Raw genomic sequence first — 8819 nt, 5'->3', positions numbered from 1 at the left:
AAGCGCAGGCTCCGCTCTCGCAGAGGGCCCCAGCACTGCTGTCGGCAGCTCACAGAAGACTGACTGCAGCCCCCAGGACCTGACACCCTCTCCTGGCCCCCGTGGCACGCGCATTCACATGCTCGTAGCCTTCACATAGACACACACACACACACACACACTGAAAACGAAAACGTGTGAGGAAGAGTGCTGAGTCAGAAAGTGTGAACATAGTTCTAATCACCTCAGTGCAACCTGTTTTACTTTTACTTTATTTATTTATTTTTGTTTTTTGAGACATAGAGTTTCACTTCATAGTCCTGTCTTGGAACTCACGTAGACCAGGCTGGCCTCGAACTCACAGAGCTCCACCTGCCTCTGCCTCCTGAGTGCTGGGATTAAAGATGTCGCCACCATGCCCGGTCTTTTTTTTTCTTTTCTTTTTTAACGTCTTATGTGCAGAGTGTTTTGCCTGCCTGGAGTTATCTTTGCATCATGCACGTACTTATGGTGAGGGCGTCGGGTCCCCTGGGAGTACAGTTACAGGCAGTTGTGAACTGCCAGGTGGATTCTGAGAATCCAACCCGGGTCTGCTGAACAACAGCCATAGTTCTTCGCCTCTGAGCCATCTTGCCAGCCCCAGGTATTACCTAATCTCCACTTGCGCTTCTCTGATCATGAGGGAAGATAACCCAACATCCCATGCTAGTGCTCTGGTCTCCCGGAGCTCATGGGCACCCGGCAAGGGCCCTGTCAGTGACAGACAGCGCGAGCATACGAGAGACTCCCACAGCGAAACGGGGCTGGAGATGGCACAGTGGCGAAAGGTGCTTTGCACAAATCCTGAAGACCCAGTTCAACACCCAGAACACAGCAGGCAGATGGTGCCCTGACCTACACACACACACACACACACACACACACGCCACAGAAGGAAAAGAAAGGTAGCACAGAGAAGGGGCTGACAGAAGGAGAAGGTAGTGAGGGAGAGAACATGGTCAAAACACGCCACGCATGTGCACGGATGGCATAACGAAGCCTATCACTTTATCCAATAAATAGACGCTAATAGTCTGGGCCTGATGACACACACCTGCCATCTGGAAATACAAAGTGAGATGCTGCCTACAAAACAGACAAATGCTGGGTGGTCCCTCGGCAGAGGCAGATCTCTGAGTTCAAGGCCGGCTCAGGTTGCACAGGGACATCCGGTCTCAAATGAGTAAAACGTATACACAAACCAATGACGGTCAAGAAGTCCACTAATAGGGGCCGAAGTGCAGCTCGCTGAGAGAGCACCTGCCCAACCCATGCGAGCCCTGGGCCCCCCTCCAAGGAAAAGAACAGGCAGGAGGCTGGGCGCTAGAGCTCCTCCGAGGAGCACGAGGAAGAGGCTGGAGGAGAGGAGGCGAGCACGAGCAGCGTCTGCCTGGCCAGGCATTTCCCGGTCTGTCCCACCGTCTGTTGTTCACGGAGAGCACACCTGTGGCCTTGTGTGAGGGCTCCGGTGGACAGCTTCCACCCGGTCTAGTTCCAAAACATTTTTGTTGTTTGTTTTGAGACAAGGTCTCCGCCCTGTGCCCAGACTGGCTTGACTGGAGCCTTGACTTCAGAGTCCTGGCAGTGAAATGCTTTTCTCTGATGTTATTAATAACGCTACACTACTATTATTTTAAGGTGGGCTTTTATAATCCTTTTTGTTTGGGTTTGGTCTTTGTTTTTTTTTTTTTTTTTTTTTTTTAGACAGGGTTTCGCTGTGTAGCCTTGGCTATTCTGCACTTGCTCTGTAGACCAGGCTGGCCTCAAACTCACAGAGATCCGCCTGCTTTTGGGTCCCAAGTGCTGGGATCACAGGCGTGCGCCCCTGCGCCCGGTTTATAACCGTTTTCTAATTGGCTTCCTAGTTTGTTCTGTCTCAGGCCTTTGACCCTTCTGTTTGCTCATGACTGGACATTTCATGTTCTGTCCAGTCCACACATCAAGAGCTTATCACCCACTATCTTAGCACACTCAGTTTCTTCTTTCACAATTCCCACCTCACCCCTGGCTCCATCCACACCTCAACTTCTTTGCTCTGACTCCAGGGCCAGTGGCTGGTTGGCGTCCTCTGCCAAAAACAGGAGTCACGTGACCACACTTATTTGTTCATTTCCACAAACATGTTTGAACACTCCTAGGTTCCGATTCCGACACCACGCAGTCTGAGGGGAGACGTAGGGCCACTAAGCGCGCTGGTCTCTAGCTAGGCTGGCCTTCAATGCCCCTACCTCCCTGTGAGCCCTCCCCTGCTCCCAGAGCACCAGCTCGGCACCTCCCTCGCCCTCCTGACTGCCTTCCCTTTTCCAAGACTAGGCAGAAAAGCATGGATGAGCTCGGCATCTCGCCTTCTGCTGGCACAGGTTTGTCTAGACACCAGTTCAGCACAGGAAACTGAGGTGCATCCCTGGGGAAGGCCGCTCCTACCATCACTGCCCACATCTCCCCCGGCTCCCCTAGATCTCGAGTCACCCACCAGCCCCTTGCCCTCTCTCTGCTGGCTCTTCCTCCAAGGTAGACAAACCCACACAAGCACCTTGCACTGAAGGGAAAAGGAAGAAAGGAGAGGACTGAGGAGAGAAAGCAAAGGGAAAAACCCTTCTCCACTCTAAAGTCTCTATCACGGGAAAGTGTATCTCAGTCTCCTCTCTTTCTTCTTCAGGTTGATGTTTGATTTTTAGCCTTTATTTCTGTTTTGGTTATGGGACTCTGCTTGCACGTACATATCTGTGCACCTGGGCATGCGTGCTTACAAAGCCAGAAGAGCCTTTTCACTCCCCGAGGACTGGAGATACTCTTGGTTGTGAGCGACCATGTGGGTGCTGGGAATCGAACTGGGGTCCTCTAGAAGAGCAGCCAGTGTTCTTAACTGCTGAGCCATCTCTCCAGACCCTTGGGTTTTTTGTTTGTTTGTTTTTTGAAGCAAGTAGGTAAGGCTGCCTTGACCTCCCCTTCCTCTGCCTTCCAAATGCTTGGTTCTCTCTTTTTTTTTTAATTTATTTTTTATTTTCAAAGTAATAAATGTAGATCCTTCAAGGAGGCACACAGGGCTGGAAGCCTAACAGGGCCGAGTGTTTGCCCAGCACATACAAGACCCTGAGTTTATCCATAGCACCATACACATACATACAAAAAAATCAGACGGTAACATTCCTGTGTGTGTTGGCCTTGGTTGGGGTTTGGTTTGGTTTTGTTGTTGGGTTTTGTTTTGCTTGGTTTGGTTTTTTGAGACAGTCTCATTGCATAGCCCCAGCCGTTCTGGAACTCACCACATAGAGACTAGGCTAGCCTCAAACTCATCTAGATCTGTGGGCTCCTGCCTCCTGAGCGCTGGGCTGACAGGTGTGTGCCAGCAGGAGCTCCTTCGACCCCTTCAAAGGTTTCTGAAGACAGCTTCCCATCTCTGAACGTCTCATCTTGTTCCCTCCTGACTCTTGCTCTCAGCATGTCTAGAGGATGGCCAGCTATAGCACCTTGAGACAATGCCATCCACAAAGCCCAGGCTCCAGACTGTGCTGTAACTGCAAAACTGAGTTGCAAAATAAAAATTGCATTAAAAAATGGGAGGAGGAGGAATGGGAGGGGCAAGATTTTTTTTAATTGCATAATGGTTTAGTCAGTTTATGGTTTTGTAGGTTCAAAGCTGAATTTATAGATGCAGGCCACAGGGTGGACAAACTTGCCAGGTGAGGGCTGTACCCATCTTTGTCCCTCCTGACCATCAAACACTGTCTTTCATCCTGCCCCACCCCCTCCCCCGAGTACTATATCAGCTGGGATCAGATCAATACCCAGCATTGAATTATGCCTCTGCTAAGTTTATAGTGGACTCTGGGGCCCTTCATGATCACCTGAATGATGACCATCTGAAATTTGCTTATTCTCCAAATTTATCACAAATTCAGCCCTATGTTCTGTTCCAAGAGTCTATATTTTCGTTCTTTCTAAACGAAAGATGCCCATCCCTTTCATCTCCTTGAAGACGTATCTCAGAATCTTTCTGTTGAGCTGGAGTTCGCAGTCACCTCTCTACCTCAGCTCACGAACATCCTGTCCTTCTCTTCCCTGGGGACATCTGACAGTTTGTACAGACCAGAGTGTCTTTATTCTGTCTTCCTGGCTGAGAGTTCAGCTTTGTTCCCTAGATGCCCTCTAAAGTCTACTCTCCTGAGTGACATCATGGCTGGCCACTTGGGCAAGGCCTGCATTTTCCAGGTGAAAGGACGTGGTTAAGTTTCCTTCGATGGAATACGAGCCCCTTCCCAGCCAGACCCTACCTCAGTTCTCCGGCTTCTGTACCTCCTCTTCCTCTTTTCCAGCAGCCCCAACCCCGGGCGGGGCCACTCAGATCCCAGGGTGCACGCACAGGGCCCTCAGCAGTGTCTCTCACATATTATTGTGCATATAAATCACCTGGGGATCTTTAAACAGAGACTGTGATTCAGTTGGTCTGGGGTCAGTGCTGAGACCGCGTCTCTAATGAGTCCAGGCAATGCTCCAGGACAGCAGGCTTCCCCAGCCGAGGTCTTAAGGGACAGCTACACCATAAGCCTTGGCCTGAGTGGCCTGTGGAGTGCCCAATGTGGCCCCTGTGAGGGGCATCCTGAGCTAACTGCCTGCACTTAACTTATGAGAAAATAAATTTTAAAATTCACTGAGAAAAATGGAGTCTTTGCATTTTCAATCAGCCTTCACCCCAGGGCAGCTGGGGGTGGAATCCTGGATGTCCAGCCGTTCTCCCTCAAATATGGAAGACTTCCTCCTGTCTTAGGGAATGGAGGTCACGTTTAAGAGGCCCTGTGCCATTTTAATTATGGAGCCTTTGCGTAAGGTTTTCTGTTTCTCTGGAAGCTTCCCTGAGTGCCTTTTGGTTGAGCCTGGCACTCTGACTCATGGGCCTATTTTCCTCCTTCATTACATGGGATCTTTAATGGACTCTTTCATCCCGGAAGTACGAGTTCCTTTTCCTCTTCATTTCCTGTGATCTCTTCTAGAATTTACGTCTTTTGGGCTGCTCTCAAATTCATAGTCTCAGCATCTCTTTCGCTCTTCATTGTTTGTTTCTTTGTTTGTTTTTGAGACAGGGTCTTATTCTGTAGCCCTGGCTGGCCTGGAACTGGCTACAAATTCCCAATCGCGTGGGAATTAGACCCCTAATCCCTAAACCGTGGGATTAGAGCCACGGGCCACACCCAGCTGCTACAGCCCATCTCTTTCCATTCACTCTACCTACAGCAAGGCTCCAAAGCTTCCCTTTCCTCCACGGTGGACTTCTCATGTCTTCCCTCGTGATCTGCTTCCCAAGAGCATTTCTTCTAGAATCAACCCTGTTTGTTTGGAGCATGGGCAACATCCCAAGACTGGTCTCAGGGAATAAATAAAACAGGATAAATGGGGGCATTCCCGCTGTTGCCCAGGCTGCCCACTGGTCACTCCTGGGCTCCAGTGACCCTCTTATCCCCATCTTTTAAGTTAGCTCTGACCACAGGAATATATGCCACAGTCTCAACTAATCAATCATAGATACAAAATCTCTTATCCGAGATCTCCGGGATTTGTTTTTTTCTCTCTGTTTAATGTTTTCAGGCTAGAAAGTTCTTTAAATATCTAGAAATCCTCTTCTGTCTTGTCATATTCAAAATTGAAGTGGTAGGTTGGTGTGCTGGTGTGAATTTGTAATCCCGGCACTTGAGAGGCTGAGCCAGGAGGAGGTCCAATTCCAGAGGAGCCTGAGGTAGAAAGAATTGACCAAGTCTTCCATGTGCACAGCTGGGACTTACCGCAGTGAATTTCAACATGATCTGGCCTGGCTAGGGACTGTTAGAACCGTGGTCTCAGTCAGATTGTTTCCCTGAGTAATCCAGGTCCCCAAGGAACTGCTGCAGTCTTGACCTGGAAACTTTACACTTGGCTCTCAGTTGCAGACATCACAATCCCGAAACACAGATATCTACTTAACTTGTTTTTGGTGCCACGCTCTCGCCCTCAACAGGACCCAGGTGTCCATTAAGGAAAAGAAAAAAAAATAAAAAACAAAACAAAACAAAAACCTGCTTTCCGGGCTGGAGAGATGGCTCAGAGGTTAAGAGCACTGGCTGCTCTCCCAGGGGTCCTGAGTTCAGTTCCCAGCAACCACTTGGTGACTCACAACCATCTAGATCTGGTGCCCTCTTCTGGCGTACAGGTGTACATGCAGGCAGAACATTGTATGCAAAATAAACAAACAAACAAACAAACAAATAAATAAAGACCCGCTTTCCATCTCCGACAAAGAACTCTGAGCTCAGGCACCATGGGCCTGAGCCTCCAGCACTTGGGAGGCAGAAACAGGACAGAAGCAACCTGGAGGCCAGCCAGATACACAGCAAGATCCTAATCTTTTAATTTGTTCATTTATCGTATGTGTAAGTGTGTGTGCCTGGGTGTAGGTGTGTCCACAGAGAGCAGAAGAGGGGAGTCAGATCCCCTGGAACTGGAGCCACAGACAGTTGTGCGCTGCTGCCTGGGAATTGAACCTGGGTCCTCTGGAACAGTGCTCTTAACTGCTGAGCCATCTCTCCAGTCCACAAAGGTCCTAAATATTAAAAACAAACAAACAAAAAACACATCCGTATTCTCCTGGGGTAGGGGTAGTCGCCAAGATGTATGAGGTCAAGAGATCTGATAGCCTGACTGCTTCAGCCCTCCAAATTTTAGTACCAACTTCATCCAAAGTCCTATCGGTGTCGCTAACTTCAGAGCAATCTGCTCCCTAAGCTCACTGTTGGTTTAGTTACCACCACTGCTAAAAACAAACAAAAAAACAACGGCACCCCGTTGCCACTCAGCCTCTGCTCTCCACATACTCCCTAACGCCGCCATCTCTCTCTCTTTCTCATTTCTCTTCAGTGCCGAGGATAAAATCCAGAGCTCCAAACAAAGTTTCTAAGCTTCAGTGCCAGCCTCAGGGTCTGGAAAACCAAAATCTAGACTACCCCTGAATGTGCTATGTGGCCCCTAGCGTTAGGTTCAGGAATACAGGAAGAGGTTACCCTTTTCCTCCCCCTTTTTTTTTGGCTTTTTGAGACAGGGTTTCTCTGTGTAGCCTTGGCTGTCCTGGACTGGCTTTTTTGTAGATCAGGCCTGCCTCTGCCTGAGTACTGGGGTTACAGCCATGAGCCTCCCCACCCGGCTGGTCACCATTTCTTAGTTTTTTTTTTAGAGACAGGATCTTGTCTGTCTCTACCCCCGAAACACCGGGGTCACAGATGAGCACTACTGACCCTGACCCTGGCTTCCCTGGGGGTTCTGGAGATCCAAACCCAGGTCCTCACAGGCTCGCACAGCAAGCGCTTTAGTGACTGAGCCAGCTCCTCAGTCTTATTTCAGCTCAGGCTGGCTTTGAGCTTGTGGTGAAACAAGCCAAGGATGATGCTCTTGACTCTGCCTCCTGAGAGCAGGGGTCATGGCGCGCGCGCGCACACACACACACACACACACACACACACACACACACACACACGCACCCACGCACACAGTCTTTGGAAGGCTAGAAGTCAAACCCAGGGCTTCATGCACGCTACGCAAACGTTCTACGGACTGAGCTACATCACAGTCCTCACGATATCTTTCTTGTTGCGTCAGGGAGATGACTCAGTGGGTGAAGGCAGCCAAGCCTGACAGCGTGAGCTCAACTTCCGGAGCCTGGATGGGAGAGAGAACCCACTCTGCCCATTGCCTAACCATCAACGAGCACCAGCTGCTTCACCTGTCTTGAACGCCTGCCCCCACCCTCTCTCTCTTTCTTTCTCTCTCTCACACACACAATAAATAAAAACATAATTTTCAAATCCTTGTTATTTTCTCGGGTCTAGGAAAGGACACGTCAGAATGCTGGCTCCATCAGATATGACCGAGTTGTCATGAACCTTCCCCTATGCAAGCTGCTTCTGTTACTGTTACTCTTCTGTCTTTCAGGCCGTTCATGTCGTTGTTTTCAAGACCTCCTACGCCGGGTCAAGCCCACTACCAAGGAGCCATGTACCTCCAGCCCTACTTACCTCTAGCCCGATCTGTCCGGGAACTGCATATGTAGGCCAGGCTGGCCTCAGACTCACAGACACCTGCCTCTGCCTCCAGAGCGCGGGGGGCTCACAGGCGGGCGCCGACACCAGCAACGCTTCACTCTTGATCTCTTTAAGTCTTTTTTTTTTTTTTTTTTTTTGTTGAGAGGCAGGTTTTCTCTGTGTAGTCTTGGCTTCCTAGACTCCATTTGTAAACCAGGCTGGCCTCGAATTCACAGAGATCTGCCTACCTCTGCCTCCCAAGTGCTGAGATCTCGGCCACCCCACCCAGCTGATCTCTGTAAATCTTAATAGCACTCTAAAAAAAAGGTAATTCTGGCCATGACACACTTTCTTCAAAGGCTCCAAAATGCCTTCAGAGTTTCTTTCATTCAAAAAAAAAATTTTTTTTTTTTTATTCTTAGAGCCAGGCGGTGGCGGCACAGGCCTTTGATCCCAGCACTCCGGAGGCAGAGGCAGGTGGAGCTCTGAGTTCAAGGTCAGATGGTCGGCAGAATGAGTTGCAGGACAGCCAGGGTTACACAGAGAAACCCTGTCTCAAAAACCAAATAAATGAATGAATAAATAGGGCTGCAGAGATGACTCAGCTGGTAAGAACACTTCTTCCAGAGGTCCTGAGTTCAACTCCCAGCAATCTCACAGCCTATATATCTATAGTGAGATCTGGTGCCCTCTGCTGGCGTGCAGGTGTGCATGCAGGTAGAGCACTCACATAAAATATCTCCTGAATAAAGAATTGAG

The sequence above is a fragment of the Psammomys obesus genome, unplaced genomic scaffold (assembly GCF_907164565.1).
Source record: "Psammomys obesus unplaced genomic scaffold, mPsaObe1.curated_primary_1811, whole genome shotgun sequence".
NCBI classification, from domain to species: domain Eukaryota; kingdom Metazoa; phylum Chordata; class Mammalia; order Rodentia; family Muridae; genus Psammomys; species Psammomys obesus.
Note: the sequence above shows the minus strand (reverse complement) of the source record.